A 20,151-nucleotide genomic window follows, 5' to 3' on the forward strand; every position below is an offset into this window, starting at 1 on the left:
TGATGGTTAGCAGACAGCAAGGCACACTCCCCTCACAGGGCTGCTGAAGGTTAGTAGACAGTAAGGCACATCCCCATCACAAGGCTGCTGATGGTTAGTAAACAGTAGGGCATACCCCACCTCACAAGCCTGCTGATGGTTAGTTGACAATAGGGCACCCTCCCTCACAGGGGTGCTGATGGTTAATATACAGTAAGGCACACCCTCTCACAAGGCTGCTGATGGTTAGCAGACAGTAGGGTACACCCCCTCACAAGGCTGAAGATGGTTAGTAGACAGTAGGGCACGCCCCCTCACAAGGCTGCTGATGGTTAGGTGACAGTAGAGTACACCCCATCACAAGGCTGCAGATGGTGAGTAGACAGTAGGGCACACCCCCTCACAAGGCTGCTGATGGTTAGTAGACAGTAGGGCACACCACCCTCACAAGGCTGCTGATGGTTAGTAGACAGTAAGGCACATCCCCATCACAAGGCTGCTGATGGTTAGTAAACAGTAGGGCATAACCCACCTCACAAGCCTGCTGGTGGTTAGTTGACAATAGGGCACCCTCCCTCACAGGGGTGCTGATGGTTAATATACAGTAAGGCACACCCTCTCACAAGGCTGCTGATGGTTAGCAGATAGTAGGGTACACCCCCTCACAAGGCTGAAGATGGTTAGTAGACAGTATGGCACGCCCCCTCACAAGGCTGCTGATGGTTAGGTGACAGTAGAGTACACCCCATCACAAGGCTGCAGATGGTTAGTAGACAGTAGGGAACACTCCCCTCACAAGGCTGGTAATGGTTAGTAGACAATAGGGCACACCCCCCTCACAAGGCTGCTGATGGTTAGTAGACAGTAAGGCACATCTCCCTCACAAGGCTGCTAATGGTTAGTAAACAGTAGGGCATACCCCACCTCACAAGCCTGCTGATGGTTAGTTGACAATAGGGCACCCTCCCTCACAGGGGTGCTGATGGTTAATATACAGTAAGCCACCCCCTCTCACAAGGCTGCTGATGGTTAGCAGACAGGAGCATATACCCCCTCACAAGGCTGCAGATGGTTAGTAAACAGTAGGTCACACCCCCTCACAAGGCTGCTGATGGTTAGTCGACAGTAGAGTACACCCCATCACAAGGCTGCAGATGGTTAGTAGACAGTGGGGAACACTCCCCTCACAAGGCTGCTAATGGTTAGTAGACAGTAGGGCACACCCCCCTCACAAGGCTGCTGATGGTTAGTAGACAGTAAGGCACACCCCCGTCATAAGGCTGCTGAGACAATAGGGCACACCCCCCCTCACAAGGCTGCTGATGGATAGTAGGCAGTAGGGCACCCCCCTCACAAAGCTGCTGATGGTTAGTAGGCAGTAGGGCACCCTCCCTCACAAGGCTGCTGATGGTTAGTAGACAGTAGCGTACACCCCACTCTCAAGGCTGCTGATGATTAGTAGACAGTAGGGCACACCCCCTCACAAGGCTGCTGATGGCTAGTAGACAGTAGGACACACCCCTCTTCACAAGGCTGCTGATGGTTAGTAGACAGTAGGGCACACCCCCTTCACAGGGGTGCTGATGGTTAGCAGACAGGGCACACCCACTCACAGGGGGTGCTAATGGTTAGTAGACAGTAGGGCATACCCCCCTCACAGGGGTGCTGATGGTTAGTAGACAGTAGGGAACACCCCCCCCCCTTAAAAGGCTGCTGATGGTTAGTAGACATTAGGGCACACCCCCCTCACAAGGCTGCTGATGGTTAGTCGACAGTAGGGCACACTCCCCTCACAGGGCTGCTGAAGGTTAGTAGACAGTAAGGCACACCCCCTCACAGGGGTGCTAATGGTTAGTAGACAGTAGGGCCCACCCCCCTCACAAGGCTGCTGATGGTTAGTAGATAGTAGGGCAAACCCCTTCATAAGGCTGCTGATGGTTAGTAGACAGTAGGGCACACTGCCCTCACAAGGTTGCTGATGGTTAGTAGACAGTAGGGCACACCGCCCTCACAAGGCTGCTGATGGTTAGTAAACAGTAGGGCATACCCCACCTCACAAGCCTGCTGATGGTTAGTTGACAATAGGGCACACCCCCTCACAGGGGTGTTGATGGTTAATATACAGTAAGGCACACCCTCTCACAAGGCTGCTGATGGTTAGCAGACAGTAGGGTACACCCCCTCACAAGGCTGCAGATGGTTAGTAGACAGTCGGGCACACCCCCTCACAAGGCTCCTGATGGTTAGGCGACAGTAGAGTACACCCCATCACAAGGTTGCAGATGGTTAGTAGACAGTAGGGAACACTCCCCTCGCAAGGCTGCTAATGGTTAGTAGACAGTAGGGCACACCCCCCTCACAAGGCTGATGATGGTTAGTAGACAGTAGGGCACATCCCCCTCACAAGGCTGCTGATGGTTAGTAAACAGTAGGGCATACCCCACCTCAAAAGCCTGCTGATGCTTAGTAGACAATAGGGCACACCCCTTCACAGGGGTGCTGATGGTTAATATACAGTAAGGCACACCCTCTCACAAGGCTGCTGATGGTTAGCAGACAGTAGCATACACCCCCTCACAAGGCTGCAGATGGTTGGTAGACAGTAGGGCACACCCCCTCACAAGGTTGCTGATGGTTTTTGACAGTAGAGTACACCCCAACACAAGGCTGCAGATGGTTAGTAGACAGTTGGGAACACTCCCCTCACAAGGCTGCTAATGGTTAGTAGGCAGTAGGGCACACCCCCCTCACAAGGCTGCTGATGGTTAGTAGACAGTAAGTCACACCCCCGTTTCAAGGCTGCTGATGGTTAGTAGATAGTAGGGCACACACCCCCTCACAAGGCTGCTGATGGATAGTAGGCAGTAGGGCACCCCCCCACAAGGCTGCTGATGGTTAGTAGGCAGTAGGGCACCCTCCCTCACAAGGCTGCTGATGGTTAGTAGACAGTAGTGTACACCCCCTCTCAAGGCTGCTGATGATTAGTAGACAGTAGGGCACACCCCCTCACAAGACTGCTGATGGCTAGTAGACAGTAAGGCACATCCCCATCGCAAGGCTGCTGATGGTTAGTAAACAGTAGGGCATACCCCACCTCACAAGCCTGCTGATGGTTAGTTGACAATAGGGCACCCTCCCTCACAGGGGTGCTGATGGTTAATATACAGTAAAGCAAACCCTCTCACAAGGCTGCTGATGCTTAGCAGACAGTAGGGTACACCCCCTCACAAGGCTGAAGATGGTTAGTAGACAGTAGGGCACGCCCCCTCACAAGGCTGCTGATGGTTAGGTGACAGTAGAGTACACCCCATCACAAGGCTGCAGATGGTTAGTAGACAGTAGGGCACACCCCCCTCACAAGGCTGCTGATGGTTAGTAGACAGTAAGGCACATCTCCCTCACAAGGCTGCTGATGGTTAGTAAACAGTAGGGCATACCCCACCTCACAAGCCTGCTGATGGTTAGTTGACAATAGGGCACCCTCCCTCACAGGGGTGCTGATGGTTAATATACAGTAAGCCACCCCCTCTCACAAGGCTGCTGATGGTTAGCAGACAGGAGCATATACCCCCTCACAAGGCTGCAGATGGTTAGTAAACAGTAGGTCACACCCCCTCACAAGGCTGCTGATGGTTAGTCAACAGTAGAGTACACCCCATCACAAGGCTGCAGATGGTTAGTAGACAGTGGGGAACACTCCCCTCACAAGGCTGCTAATGGTTAGTAGACAGTAGGGCACACCCCCCTCACAAGTCTGCTGATGGTTAGTAGACAGTAAGGCACACCCCCCGTCATAAGGCTGCTGATGGCTAGTAGACAGTAGGGCACACCCCCCCTCACAAGGCTGCTGATGGATAGTAGGCAGTAGGGCACCCCCCTCACAAAGCTGCTGATGGTTAGTAGGCAGTAGGGCACCCTCCCTCACAAGGCTGCTGATGGTTAGTAGACAGTAGCGTACACCCCACTCTCAAGGCTGTTGATGATTACTAGACAGTAGGGCACACCCCCTCACAAGGCTGCTGATGGCTAGTAGACAGTAGGACACACCCCTCTTCACAAGGCTGCTGATTGTTAGTAGACAGTAGGGCACACCCCCTTCACAGGGGTGCTGATGGTTAGCAGACAGGGCACACCCACTCACAGGGGGTGCTAATGGTTAGTAGACAGTAGGGCATACCCCCCTCACAGGGGTGCTGATGGTTAGTAGACAGTAGGGAACACCCCCCCCTCTTAAAAGGCTGCTGATGGTTAGTAGACATTAGGGCACACCCCCCCCCTCACAAGGCTGCTGATGGTTAGTCGACAGTAGGGCACACTCCCCTCACAGGGCTGCTGAAGGTTAGTAGACAGTAAGGCACACCCCCTCACAGGGGTGCTAATGGTTAGTAGACAGTAGGGCCCACCCCCCCTCACAAGGCTGCTGATGGTTAGTAGATAGTAGGGCAAACCCCTTCATAAGGCTGCTGATGGTTAGTAGACAGTAGGGCACACCGCCCTCACAAGGCTGCTGATGGTTAGTAGACAGTAGGGCACACTGCCCTCACAAGGCTGCTGATGGTTAGTAAACAGTAGGGCATACCCCACCTCACAAGCCTGCTGATGGTTAGTTGACAATAGGGCACACCCCCTCACAGGGGTGCTGATGGTTAATATACAGTAAGGCACACCCTCTCACAAGGCTGCTGATGGTTAGCAGACAGTAGGGTACACCCCCTCACAAGGCTGCAGATGGTTAGTAGACAGTCGGGCACACCCCCTCACAAGGCTCCTGATGGTTAGGCGACAGTAGAGTACACCCCATCACAAGGTTGCAGATGGTTAGTAGACAGTAGGGAACACTCCCCTCGCAAGGCTGCTAATGGTTAGTAGACAGTAGGGCACACCCCCCTCACAAGGCTGATGATGGTTAGTAGACAGTAGGGCACATCCCCCTCACAAGGCTGCTGATGGCTAGTATACAGTAGGGCATACCCCACCTCAAAAGCCTGCTGATGCTTAGTAGACAATAGGGCACACCCCTTCACAGGGGTGCTGATGGTTAATATACAGTAAGGCACACCCTCTCACAAGGCTGCTGATGGTTAGCAGACAGTAGCATACACCCCCTCACAAGGCTGCAGATGATTGGTAGACAGTAGGGCACACCCCCTCACAAGGTTGCTGATGGTTTTCGACAGTAGAGTACACCCCAACACAAGGCTGCAGATGGTTAGTAGACAGTTGGGAACACTCCCCTCACAAGGCTGCTAATGGTTAGTAGACAGTAGGGCACACCCCTCACAAGGCTGCTGATGGTTAGTAGACAGTAAGTCACACCCGTTACAAGGCTGCTGATGGTTAGTAGATAGTAGGGCACACCCCTCCTCACAAGGCTGCTGATGGATAGTAGGCAGTAGGGCACCCCCCCACAAGGCTGCTGATGGTTAGTAGGCAGTAGGGCACCCTCCCTCACAAGGCTGCTGATGGTTAGTAGACAGTAGTGTACACCCCCTCTCAAGGCTGCTGATGATTAGTAGACAGTAGGGCACACCCCCTCACAAGACTGCTGATGGCTAGTAGACAGTAGAACATACCCCTCCTCACAAGGCTGGTGATGGTTAGATGACAGTAGTGCACACTCCCCTCACAGGGGGGATGATGGTTAGTGGACAGTAAGGCACACCCCCCTCACAGGGCTGCTGAAGGTTAGTAGACAGTAAGGCACACCACCTCACAGGGGTGCTAATGGTTAGTAGACAGTAGGGCACACCCCCCTCACAAGGCTGCTGATGGTTAGTAGGCAGTAGGGCACCCTCCCTCACAAGGCTGCTGATGGTTAGGTGACAGTAGCGTACACCCCCCTCTCAAGGCTGCTGATGATTAGTAGACAGTAGGGCACACCCCCTCACAAGGCTGCTGATGGCTAGTAGACAGTAGGACACACCCCTCCTCACAAGGCTGCTGATGGTTAGTAGACAGTAGGGCACACCACTCCACACAGGGCTGCTGATGGTTAGTAGACAGTAGGGCACACCAACCACAGGGGTTCTGATGGTTAGCAGACAGGGCACACCCCCTCAAGGCTGCTGATAGCTAGTAGACAGCAGGGCATACCACTCCTCACACGGCTGCTCACAGGGGTGCTGATGGTTAGCAGACAGGTCACACCCCCTCACAGGGGGTGCTTATGGTTAGTAGACAGTAGGGCACACCCTCTCACAAGGCTGGTGATGGTTAGTCGACAGTAGGGCACACTCCTCTCACAGGGGTGCTGATGGTTAGAGGACAGTAAGGCACACGCCCCTCACAGGGCTGCTGAAGGTTAGTAGACAGTAAGGCACACCCCCTCACAGGGGTGCTAATGGTTAGTAGACAGTAGGACACACCCCCTCACAAGGCTGCTGATGGTTAGTAGACAGTAGGGCACCCCCCCCTCACAAGGATGCTGATGGTTAGTAGACAGTTTGGCACTACCCCGTCACAAGGCTGCTGATGGTTAGTAGGCAGTAGGGCACACCCCCCCTCACAAGGCTGCTGATGGGTAGTAGGCAGTAGGGCACCCCTCTCACAAGTCTGCTGATAGTTAGTAAGCAGTAGGGCACCCTCCCTCACAAGGCTGCTGATGGTTAGTAGACTTTAGGGCATACCCTCTCACAAGGCTGCTGATGGCTAGTAGACAGTAGGGCACACCACTCCACACAGGGCTGCTGATGGTTAGTAGACAGTAGGGCACACCCCCTACAGGGGTTCTGATGGTTAGCAGACAGGGCACACCCCCTCAAGGCTGCTGATGGCTAGTAGACAGCAGGGCATACCACTCCTCACACAGCTGCTGATGGTTAGTAGACAGTAGGGCACACCCCGTCACAGGGGTGCTGATGGTTAGCAGACCGAGCTCACCCCCTCACAGGGCTGCTGTTGGTTAGTAGACAGTAGGGCATAACTGCCTCACAGGGGTGCTGATGGTTAGTAGACAGTAGGGCACACCCCCTCACAGGGGTGCCGATGGTTAGCAGACAGGGCACACACCCCTCACAAGGCTGCTGATGGTTAGTAGACAGTAAGGCACACCCCCCTCACAGGGATGCTTATGGTTAGTAGACAGTAGGGCTCACACACTTATAAGGCTGCTGATGGTTAGTAGACAGTAGGGCGCACTCCCCTCACAGGGGTGCTGATCGTTAGTGGACAGTAATGCACACCCCCTCACAGGGCTGCTGAAGGTTAGTAGACAGTAAGGCACACCCCCTCACAGGGGTGCTGATGGTTAGTAGACAGGAGGGCACACCCCGTCACAGGGGTGCTGATGGATAGCAGACAGAGCTCACCCCCTCACAGGGCTGCTGTTGGTTAGTAGACAGTAGGGCATAACCGCCTCACAGGGGTGCTGATGGTTAGTAGACAGTAGGGCACACCCCCTCACAAGGGTGCCGATGGTTAGCAGACAGGGCACACCCCCCTCACAAGGCTGCTGATGGTTAGTAGACAGTAAGGCACACCCCCCTCACAGGGGTGCTTATGGTTAGTAGACAGTAGGGCACACACACTTATAAGGCTGCTGATGGTTAGTAGACAGTGGGGCGCACTCACCTCACCTCACCTCACAGGGGTGCTGATGGTTAGTGGACAGTAATGCACACCCCCTCACAGGGCTGCTGAAGGTTAGTAGACAGTAAGGCACACCCCCTCACAGGGGTGCTGATGGTTAGTAGACAGTAGGGCACATCCCCCTCACAAGGCTGCTGATGGCTAGTATACAGTAGGGCATACCCCACCTCAAAAGCCTGCTGATGCTTAGTAGACAATAGGGCACACCCCTTCACAGGGGTGCTGATGGTTAATATACAGTAAGGCACACCCTCTCACAAGGCTGCTGATGGTTAGCAGACAGTAGCATACACCCCCTCACAAGGCTGCAGATGATTGGTAGACAGTAGGGCACACCCCCTCACAAGGTTGCTGATGGTTTTCGACAGTAGAGTACACCCCAACACAAGGCTGCAGATGGTTAGTAGACAGTTGGGAACACTCCCCTCACAAGGCTGCTAATGGTTAGTAGACAGTAGGGCACACCCCCCTCACAAGGCTGCTGATGGTTAGTAGACAGTAAGTCACACCCCCGTTACAAGGCTGCTGATGGTTAGTAGATAGTAGGGCACACCCCTCCTCACAAGGCTGCTGATGGATAGTAGGCAGTAGGGCACCCCCCCACAAGGCTGCTGATGGTTAGTAGGCAGTAGGGCACCCTCCCTCACAAGGCTGCTGATGGTTAGTAGACAGTAGTGTACACCCCCTCTCAAGGCTGCTGATGATTAGTAGACAGTAGGGCACACCCCCTCACAAGACTGCTGATGGCTAGTAGACAGTAGAACATACCCCTCCTCACAAGGCTGGTGATGGTTAGATGACAGTAGTGCACACTCCCCTCACAGGGGGGATGATGGTTAGTGGACAGTAAGGCACACCCCCCTCACAGGGCTGCTGAAGGTTAGTAGACAGTAAGGCACACCACCTCACAGGGGTGCTAATGGTTAGTAGACAGTAGGGCACACCCCCCTCACAAGGCTGCTGATGGTTAGTAGGCAGTAGGGCACCCTCCCTCACAAGGCTGCTGATGGTTAGGTGACAGTAGCGTACACCCCCCTCTCAAGGCTGCTGATGATTAGTAGACAGTAGGGCACACCCCCTCACAAGGCTGCTGATGGCTAGTAGACAGTAGGACACACCCCTCCTCACAAGGCTGCTGATGGTTAGTAGACAGTAGGGCACACCACTCCACACAGGGCTGCTGATGGTTAGTAGACAGTAGGGCACACCAACCACAGGGGTTCTGATGGTTAGCAGACAGGGCACACCCCCTCAAGGCTGCTGATAGCTAGTAGACAGCAGGGCATACCACTCCTCACACGGCTGCTCACAGGGGTGCTGATGGTTAGCAGACAGGTCACACCCCCTCACAGGGGGTGCTTATGGTTAGTAGACAGTAGGGCACACCCTCTCACAAGGCTGGTGATGGTTAGTCGACAGTAGGGCACACTCCTCTCACAGGGGTGCTGATGGTTAGAGGACAGTAAGGCACACGCCCCTCACAGGGCTGCTGAAGGTTAGTAGACAGTAAGGCACACCCCCTCACAGGGGTGCTAATGGTTAGTAGACAGTAGGACACACCCCCCTTTCAAGGCTGCTGATGGTTAGTAGACAGTAGGGCACACCCCCCTCACAAGGCTGCTGATGGTTAGTAGACAGTTTGGCACTACCCCGTCACAAGGCTGCTGATGGTTAGTAGGCAGTAGGGCACACCCCCCCTCACAAGGCTGCTGATGGGTAGTAGGCAGTAGGGCACCCCTCTCACAAGTCTGCTGATAGTTAGTAAGCAGTAGGGCACCCTCCCTCACAAGGCTGCTGATGGTTAGTAGACTTTAGGGCATACCCTCTCACAAGGCTGCTGATGGCTAGTAGACAGTAGGGCACACCACTCCACACAGGGCTGCTGATGGTTAGTAGACAGTAGGGCACACCCCCTACAGGGGTTCTGATGGTTAGCAGACAGGGCACACCCCCTCAAGGCTGCTGATGGCTAGTAGACAGCAGGGCATACCACTCCTCACACAGCTGCTGATGGTTAGTAGACAGTAGGGCACACCCCGTCACAGGGGTGCTGATGGTTAGCAGACCGAGCTCACCCCCTCACAGGGCTGCTGTTGGTTAGTAGACAGTAGGGCATAACTGCCTCACAGGGGTGCTGATGGTTAGTAGACAGTAGGGCACACCCCCTCACAGGGGTGCCGATGGTTAGCAGACAGGGCACACACCCCTCACAAGGCTGCTGATGGTTAGTAGACAGTAAGGCACACCCCCCTCACAGGGATGCTTATGGTTAGTAGACAGTAGGGCTCACACACTTATAAGGCTGCTGATGGTTAGTAGACAGTAGGGCGCACTCCCCTCACAGGGGTGCTGATCGTTAGTGGACAGTAATGCACACCCCCTCACAGGGCTGCTGAAGGTTAGTAGACAGTAAGGCACACCCCCTCACAGGGGTGCTGATGGTTAGTAGACAGGAGGGCACACCCCGTCACAGGGGTGCTGATGGATAGCAGACAGAGCTCACCCCCTCACAAGGCTGCTGTTGGTTAGTAGACAGTAGGGCATAACCGCCTCACAGGGGTGCTGATGGTTAGTAGACAGTAGGGCACACCCCCTCACAAGGGTGCCGATGGTTAGCAGACAGGGCACACCCCCCTCACAAGGCTGCTGATGGTTAGTAGACAGTAAGGCACACCCCCCTCACAGGGGTGCTTATGGTTAGTAGACAGTAGGGCACACACACTTATAAGGCTGCTGATGGTTAGTAGACAGTGGGGCGCACTCACCTCACCTCACCTCACAGGGGTGCTGATGGTTAGTGGACAGTAATGCACACCCCCTCACAGGGCTGCTGAAGGTTAGTAGACAGTAAGGCACACCCCCTCACAGGGGTGCTGATGGTTAGTAGACGGTAGGTCACACCCCCTCACAAGGCTGCCGATGGCTAGTAGATAGTATGGCACACCCCCCCTCACAAGGCTGCTGATGGTTAGTAGACAGTAGAGCATGCCCTTCTCACAAGGCTGCTGATGGTTAGCAGACAGTATGGCACATCCCCCCCTTACAGGGGTGCTGATGGTTAGTAGGCAGTAGGGCACACCCCCCCTCAAAGGGGTACTGATGGTTAGTAGACAGCACCCCCCTCACAGGGGTGCTGAAAGTTAGTAGACATTAGGGCACACCCCCATCACAGGAGTACAGACGGTTTGTAGACAGAAGGGCACACCCCCCCTCACAAAGCTGCTTATGGTTAGTAAACAGTTGCGCACATCCCACTCAGAAGGCTGCTGATGGTTAATAGAAAGAAAGGCACCCCCCTCACAAGGCTGCTGATGGTTAGTAGACAGTAGGGCACACCCCCCTCACAGGGGTGCTGATGGTTATTATACAGTAGGACACAATTCCCCTCACAAGGCTACTGGTGGGTAGTAGACAGTAGGGCACACCCCCTCACAAGGCTTCTGATGGTTTGTAGACAGTAGGGCACATCCCACTCACATGGCTGCTGATGGTTAGTAGACAGTAGGACACACTCCCCTCACAAGGCTGTTAATGGTTAGTAGACAGTAGGGTACACCTCCCTCACAAGGCTGCTGATGGTTAGTAGACAGTATGGCACACACCCCTTCACAGGGGTGCTGATGGTTAGTAGGCAGTAGGGCACACCCCCTTCAAAGGGGTACTGATGGTTAGTAGATAGCAGGGCACACCCCCTCACAGGGGTGCTGATGGTTAGTAGACAGTAGGGCACACACCCCTCACAGGGGTACATATGGTTTATAAACAGTAGGGAACACCCCCTAACAAAGCTGCTTATGGTTAGTAAACAGTAGCTGCTGATGGTTAATAGAAGGAAAGGCACTCCCCTCGCAAGGTTGCTGATGGTTAGTAGACAGTAGGGCACACCCCCCTCACAGGGGTGCTGATGGTTATTATACAGTAGGACACATTTCCCCTCACAAGGTTGCTGGTGGGTAGTAGACAGTAGGGCACACCCCTCCTCACAAGGCTGCTGAAGGGTAGGAGAGTATAGGGCACACCCCACTTACAAGGGTGCTTATGGTAAGTAGACAGTAGAGCATGCCCCCCTCACAAGGCTGCTGATGGTTAGTAGACAGTAGGGCACACCCTCGTCACAGGGGTGCTGATGGTTAGTAGACAGTAGGGCACACTTTCCTCACAAGGCTGCTGATGGTTAGTAGACAGTAGGGCACACTCCCCCTCACAGAGCTGCTAATGGTTAGTAGACAGTAGTGCACACCCCCCTCACAAGGCTACTGATGCTTAGTAGACAGTAGGGCACACACCCATCACAAGGCTGCTGATGGTTAGTATACAGTAAGGTACACCCCCCTCACAAGGCTGATGATGGTTAGTAGACAGTAGGGCACACCCCCTTAGAAGGCTGCTGATGGTTAGCAGACAGGGCACACCTTGTCACAGGGGTGCTCATGGTTAGTAGACAGTAGGGTATAACCCCCCCTCACAGGGGTGCTGATGGTTAGTAGACAGAAGGGCACACCCTCCCTCACATAGCTGCTGATGGTTTGTAGACAGTAGGGCACAACCCCCTCACAAGTCTGCTGATGGTTAGTAGACAGTAAGGCACACCTCCCTCACAGGGGTGCTAAAGGTTAGTAGACAGTTGGGCACACCCTCTCACATAGCTGCTGATGGTTATTAGACAGTAGGGCACACTCCCCTCACAGGGATGCTGTTGGTTAGTGGACAGTAAGGCACACCCCCCTCACAGGGCTGCTGAAGGTTAGCAGACAGTAAGGCACACCCCCTCACAGGGTTTCTGATGGTTAGTAGACATTAAGGCAGATCCCCCTCACAAGGCTGCTGATGGTTAGTAGACAGTAGGGCACACCCCCCCACAGGGGTGCTGATGGTTAGTAGGCAGTAGGGCACACCCCCCTCAAAGCAGTACTGATGGTTAGTAGACAGCAGGGCACACCCCTCACAGGAGTGCTGATGGTTAGTAGACAGTAGGGCACACCCCCCTCACAGGAGTACAGATGGTTTGTAGACAGTAGGGCCCACCCCCTCACAAAGCTACGTATGGTTAGTAAACAGTAGCACACACCCCCCTGAAAAGGCTTCTGATGGTAAGTAAAAAGAAAGGCACCCCCTCGCAAGGCTGCTGATTGTTAGTAGACAGTAGGGCACATCCCCCTCACAGGGATGCTGATGGTTATTATACAGTGGGACACAATTCCCCTCACAAGGCTGCTGGTGGGTAGTAGACAGTAGGGCACCCCCCTCACAAGGCTGCTGATGGGCAGGAGAGTATAGGGCACACCCCCTTCATAAGGCTGCTGATGGTTAGTAGACAGTAGGGGACACCCCCCCCCCCTCACAAGGCTGCTGATGGTTTGTAGATAGTAGGGTACACCCCCTCACATGGCTGCTCATGGTTAGTACACAGTAAGGCACACCCCTCTCACAGGGGCGCTAATGATTAGTAGACAGTAGGCCACACCCACTCACAAGGCTGCTGATGGTTAGTAGACAGTAGGACACATTTCCCCTCACAAGGTTGCTGGTGGGTAGTAGACAGTAGGGCACACCCCTCCTCACAAGGCTGCTGATGGGTAGGAGAGTATAGGGCACACCCCACTTACAAGGGTGCTTATGGTAAGTAGACAGTAGGGCATGCCCCCCTCACAAGGCTGCTGATGGTTAGTAGACAGTAGGGCACACCCTCGTCACAGGGGTGCTGATGGTTAGTAGACAGTAGGGCACACTTCCCTCACAAGGCTGCTGATGGTTAGTAGACAGTAGGGCACACTCCCCCTCACAGAGCTGCTAATGGTTAGTAGACAGTAGTGCACACCCCCCTCACAAGGCTACTGATGCTTAGTAGACAGTAGGGCACACACCCATCACAAGGATGCTGATGGCTAGTAGACAGTAAAGCACACCTCTTTCACAAGGCTGCTGATGGTTAAGAGACAGAGAGGACACACCCCCTCACAAGGCTGCTGATGGTTAGTGGACAGTAAGGCACACCCCCCCCACAGGGCTGCTGAAGGTTAGCAGACAGTAAGGCACACCCCCCTCACAGGGTTTCTGATGGTTAGTAGACATTAAGGCAGATCCCCCTCACAAGGCTGCTGATGGTTAGTAGACAGTAGGGCACACCCCCTCACAGGGGTGCTGATGGTTAGTAGGCAGTAGGGCACACCCCCCTCAAAGCAGTACTGATGGTTAGTAGACAGCAGGGCACACCCCTCACAGGAGTGCTGATGGTTAGTAGACAGTAGGGCACACCCCCCTCACAGGAGTACAGATGGTTTGTAGACAGTAGGGCCCACCCCCTCACAAAGCTACGTATGGTTAGTAAACAGAAGCACACACCCCCCTGAAAAGGCTTCTGATGGTAAGTAGAAAGAAAGGCACCCCCTCGCAAGGCTGCTGATTGTTAGTAGACAGTAGGGCACATCCCCCTCACAGGGATGCTGATGGTTATTATACAGTGGGACACAATTCCCCTCACAAGGCTGCTGGTGGGTAGTAGACAGTAGGGCACCCCCCTCACAAGGCTGCTGATGGGTAGGAGAGTATAGGGCACACCCCCTTCATAAGGCTGCTAATGGTTAGTAGACAGTAGGGGACACCCCCCCCTCACAAGGCTGCTGATGGTTTGTAGATAGTAGGGTACACCCCCTCACATGGCTGCTCATGGTTAGTACACAGTAAGGCACACCCCCCTCACAGGGGCGCTAATGGTTAGTAGACAGTAGGCCACACCCACTCACAAGGCTGCTGATGGTTAGTAGACAGTAGGACACATTTCCCCTCATAAGGTTGCTGGTGGGTAGTAGACAGTAGGGCACACCCCTTCTCACAAGGCTGCTGATGGGTAGGAGAGTATAGGGCACACCCCACTTACAAGGGTGCTTATGGTAAGTAGACAGTAGGGCATGCTCCCCTCACAAGGCTGCTGATGGTTAGTAGACAGTAGGGCACACCCTCGTCACAGGGGTGCTGATGGTTAGTAGACAGTAGGGCACACTTCCCTCACAAGGCTGCTGATGGTTAGTAGACAGTAGGGCACACTCCCCCTCACAGAGCTGCTAATGGTTAGTAGACAGTAGTGCACACCCCCCTCACAAGGCTACTGATGCTTAGTAGACAGTAGGGCACACACCCATCACAAGGATGCTGATGGCTAGTAGACAGTAAAGCACACCTCTTTCACAAGGCTGCTGATGGTTAAGAGACAGAGAGGACACACCCCCTCACAAGGCTGCTGATGGTTAGTGGACAGTAAGGCACACCCCCCCCCACAGGGCTGCTGAAGGTTAGCAGACAGTAAGGCACACCCCCTCACAGGGTTTCTGATGGTTAGTAGACATTAAGGCAGATCCCCCTCACAAGGCTGCTGATGGTTAGTAGACAGTAGGGCACACCCCCTCACAGGGGTGCTGATGGTTAGTAGGCAGTAGGGCACACCCCCCTCAAAGCAGTACTGATGGTTAGTAGACAGCAGGGCACACCCCTCACAGGAGTGCTGATGGTTAGTAGACAGTAGGGCACACCCCCCTCACAGGAGTACAGATGGTTTGTAGACAGTAGGGCCCACCCCTCACAAAGCTACGTATGGTTAGTAAACAGAAGCACACACCCCCCTGAAAAGGCTTCTGATGGTAAGTAGAAAGAAAGGCACCCCCGCAAGGCTGCTGATTGTTAGTAGACAGTAGGGCACATCCCCCTCACAGGGATGCTGATGGTTATTATACAGTGGGACACAATTCCCCTCACAAGGCTGCTGGTGGGTAGTAGACAGTAGGGCACCCCCCTCACAAGGCTGCTGATGGGTAGGAGAGTATAGGGCACACCCCCTTCATAAGGCTGCTAATGGTTAGTAGACAGTAGGGGACACCCCCCCCTCACAAGGCTGCTGATGGTTTGTAGATAGTAGGGTACACCCCCTCACATGGCTGCTCATGGTTAGTACACAGTAAGGCACACCCCCTCACAGGGCTAATGGTTAGTAGACAGTAGGCCACACCCACTCACAAGGCTGCTGATGGTTAGTAGACAGTAGGACACATTTCCCCTCATAAGGTTGCTGGTGGGTAGTAGACAGTAGGGCACACCCCTTCTCACAAGGCTGCTGATGGGTAGGAGAGTATAGGGCACACCCCACTTACAAGGGTGCTTATGGTAAGTAGACAGTAGGGCATGCTCCCCTCACAAGGCTGCTGATGGTTAGTAGACAGTAGGGCACACCCTCGTCACAGGGGTGCTGATGGTTAGTAGACAGTAGGGCACACTTCCCTCACAAGGCTGCTGATGGTTAGTAGACAGTAGGACACACTCCCCCTCACAGAGCTGCTAATGGTTAGTAGACAGTAGTGCACACCCCCCTCACAAGGCTACTGATGCTTAGTAGACAGTAGGGCACACACCCATCACAAGGATGCTGATGGTTAGTAGACAGTAAAGCACACCTCTTTCACAAGGCTGCTGATGGTTAAGAGACAGAGAGGACACACACCCTCACAAGGCTGCTGATGGTTAGTGGACAGTAAGGCACACCCCCCTCACAGGGCTGCTGAAGGTTAGCAGACAGTAAGGCACACCCCCTCACAGGGTTTCTGATGGTTAGTAGACATTAAGGCAGATCCCCCTCATAAGGCTGCTGATGGTTAGTAGACAGTAGGGCACACCCCCTCACAGGGGTGCTGATGGTTAGTAGGCAGTAGGGCACACCCCCTCAAAGCAGTACTGATTGTTAGTAGACAGCAGGGCACACCCCTCACAGGAGTGCTGATGGTTAGTAGACAGTAGGGCACACCCCCCTCACAGGAGTACAGATGGTTTGTAGACAGTAGGGCCCACCCCCTCACAAAGCTATGCATGATTAGTAAACAGTAGCACACACACCCCTGAAAAGGCTTCTGATGGTAAGTAGAAAGAAAGGCACCCCCTCGCAAGGCTGCTGATTGTTAGTAGACAGTAGGGCACATCCCCCTCACAGGGATGCTGATGGTTATTATACAGTGGGACACAATTCCCCTCACAAGGCTGCTGGTGGGTAGTAGACAGTAGGGCACCCCCCCTCACAAGGCTGCAGATGGGTAGGAGAGTATAGGGCAAACCCCCTTCATAAGGCTGCTGATGGTTAGTAGACAGTAGGGGACACCCCCCTCACAAGGCTGCTGATGGTTTGTAGATAGTAGGGTACACCCCCTCACATGGCTGCTCATGGTTAGTACACAGTAAGTCACACCCCTCTCACAGGGGCGCTAATGGTTAGTAGACAGTAGGCCACACCCACTCACAAGGCTGCTGATGGTTAGTAGACAGTAGGACACATTTCCCCTCACAAGGTTGCTGGTGGGTAGTAGACAGTAGGGCACACCCCTCCTCACAAGGCTGCTGATGGGTAGGAGAGTATAGGGCACACCCCACTTACAAGGGTGCTTATGGTAAGTAGACAGTAGGGCATGCCCCCCTCACAAGGCTGCTGATGGTTAGTAGACAGTAGGGCACACCCCCGTCACAGGGGTGCTGATGGTTAGTAGACAGTAGGGCACACTTCCCTCACAAGGCTGCTGATGGTTAGTAGACAGTAGGGCACACTCCCCCTCACAGAGCTGCTAATGGTTAGTAGACAGTAGTGCACACCCCCCTCACAAGGCTACTGATGCTTAGTAGACAGTAGGGCACACACCCATCACAAGGCTGCTGATGGTTAGTAGACAGTAAAGCACACCTCTTTCACAAGGCTGCTGATGGTTAAGAGACAGAGAGGACACACCCCCTCACAAGGCTGCTGATTGTTAGTATACAGTAAGGTACACCCCCCCTCACAAGGCTGATGATGGTTAGTAGACAGTAGGGCACACCCCCTTAGAAGGCTGCTGATGGTTAGCAGACAGGGCACACCTTGTCACAGGGGTGCTCATGGTTAGTTGACAGTAGGGTATAACCCCCTCACAGGGGTGCTGATGGTTAGTAGACAGAAGGGCACACCCTCCCTCACATAGCTGCTGATGGTTTGTAGACAGTAGGGCACACCCCCCTCACAAGTCTGCTGATGGTTAGTAGACAGTAAGGCACACCTCCCTCACAGGGGTGCTAAAGGTTAGTAGACAGTTGGGCACACCCTCTCACATAGCTGCTGATGGTTATTAGACAGTAGGGCACACTCCCCTCACAGGGATGCTGTTGGTTAGTGGACAGTAAGGCACACCCCCCTCACAGGGCTGCTGAAGGTTAGCAGACAGTAAGGCACACCCCCTCACAGGGTTTCTGATGGTTAGTAGACATTAAGGCAGATCCCCCTCACAAGGCTGCTGAAGGTTAGTAGACAGTAGGGCACACCCCCCACAGGGGTGCTGATAGTTAGTAGACAGTAGGGCACAGCCCCCTCAAAGCAGTACTGATGGTTAGTAGACAGCAGGGCACACCCCTCACAGGAGTGCTGATGGTTAGTAGACAGTAGGGTACACCCCCCTCACAGGAGTACAGATGGTTTGTAGACAGTAGGGCCCACCCCCTCACAAAGCTACGTATGGTTAGTAAACAGTAGCACACACCCCCCTGAAAAGGCTTCTGATGGTAAGTAGAAAGAAAGGCACCCCCTCGCAAGGCTGCTGATTGTTAGTAGACAGTAGGGCACATCCCCCTCACAGGGATGCTGATGGTTATTATACAGTGGGACACAATTCCCCTCACAAGGCTGCTGGTGGGTAGTAGACAGTAGGGCACCCCCCCTCACAAAGCTGCTGATGGGTAGGAGAGTATAGGGCACACCCCCTTCATAAGGCTGCTGATGGTTAGTAGACAGTAGGGGACACCCCCCCCTCACAAGGCTGCTGATGGTTTGTAGATAGTAGGGTACACCCCCTCACATGGCTGCTCATGGTTAGTACACAGTAAGGCACACCCCTCTCACAGGGGCGCTAATGGTTAGTAGACAGTAGGCCACACCCACTCACAAGGCTGCTGATGGTTAGTAGACAGTAGGACACATTTCCCCTCACAAGGTTGCTGGTGGGTAGTAGACAGCAGGGCACACCCCTCCTCACAAGGCTGCTGATGGGTAGGAGAGTATAGGGCACACCCCACTTACAAGGGTGCTTATGGTAAGTAGACAGTAGGGCATGCCCCCCTCACAAGGCTGCTGATGGTTAGTAGACAGTAGGGCACACCCTCGTCACAGGGGTGCTGATGGTTAGTAGACAGTAGGGCACACTTCCCTCACAAGGCTGCTGATGGTTAGTAGACAGTAGGGCACACTCCCCCTCACAGAGCTGCTAATGGTTAGTAGACAGTAGTGCACACCCCCCTCACAAGGCTACTGATGCTTAGTAGACAGTAGGGCACACACCCATCACAAGGATGCTGATGGTTAGTAGACAGTAAAGCACACCTCTTTCACAAGGCTGCTGATGGTTAAGAGACAGAGAGGACACACCCCCTCACAAGGCTGCTGATGGTTAGTGGACAGTAAGGCACACCCCCCTTACAGGGCTGCTGAAGGTTAGCAGACAGTAAGGCACACCCCCTCACAGGGTTTCTGATGGTTAGTAGACATTAAGGCAGATCCCCCTCACAAGGCTGCGGATGGTTAGTAGACAGTAGGGCACAGCCCCTCACAGGGGTGCTGATGGTTAGTAGGCAGTAGGGCACACCCCCCTCAAAGCAGTACTGATGGTTAGTAGACAGCAGGGCACACTCCTCACAGGAGTGCTGATGGTTAGTAGACAGTAGGGCACACCCCCCTCACAGGAGTACAGATGGTTTGTAGACAGTAGAGCCCACCCCCTCACAAAGCTACGTATGGTTAGTAAACAGTAGCACACACCCCCCTGAAAAGGCTTCTGATGGTAAGTAGAAAGAAAGGCACCCCCTCGCAAGGCTGCTGATTGTTAGTAGACAGTAGGGTACATCCCCCTCACAGGGATGCTGATGGTTATTATACAGTGGGACACAATTCCCCTCACAAGGCTGCTGGTGGGTAGTAGACAGTAGGGCACCCCCTCACAAGGCTGCTGATGGGTAGGAGAGTATAGGGCACACCCCCTTCATAAGGCTGCTGATGGTTAGTAGACAGTAGAGGACACCCCCCTCACAAGGCTGCTGATGGTTTGTAGATAGTAGGGTACACCCCCTCACATGGCTGCTCATGGTTAGTACACAGTAAGGCACACCCCTCTCACAGGGGCGCTAATGGTTAGTAGACAGTAGGCCACACCCACTCACAAGGCTGCTGATGGTTAGTAGACAGTAGGACACATTTCCCCTCACAAGGTTGCTGGTGGGTAGTAGACAGTAGGGCACACCCCTCCTCACAAGGCTGCTGATGAGTAGGAGAGTATAGGGCACACCCCACTTACAAGGGTGCTTATGGTAAGTAGACAGTAGGGCATGCCCCCCTCACAAGGCTGCTGATGGTTAGTAGACAGTAGGGCATACCCTCGTCACAGGGTTGCTGATGGTTAGTAGACAGTAGGGCACACTTCCCTCACAAGTCTGCTGATGGTTAGTAGACAGTAGGGCACACTCCCCCTCACAGAGCTGCTAATGGTTAGTAGACAGTAGTGCACACCCCCCTCACAAGGCTACTGATGCTTAGTAGACAGT

At 53.8% G+C, this 20,151-nt stretch overlaps 1 protein-coding gene across 3 annotated transcripts in view; it reads left to right on the forward strand.

Moving 5' to 3' along the window:
* The window catches only part of LOC122798765 (zinc finger protein 93-like), a 276,097-nt gene that overhangs the window by 71,039 nt on the left and 184,907 nt on the right, over window positions 1-20,151 (forward strand). The window lies entirely within an intron of this gene.

Source organism: Protopterus annectens, chromosome 3.part1 (assembly GCF_019279795.1).
Source record: "Protopterus annectens isolate FY-2018-M chromosome 3.part1, PAN1.0, whole genome shotgun sequence".
Lineage (NCBI taxonomy): Eukaryota > Metazoa > Chordata > Ceratodontiformes > Protopteridae > Protopterus > Protopterus annectens.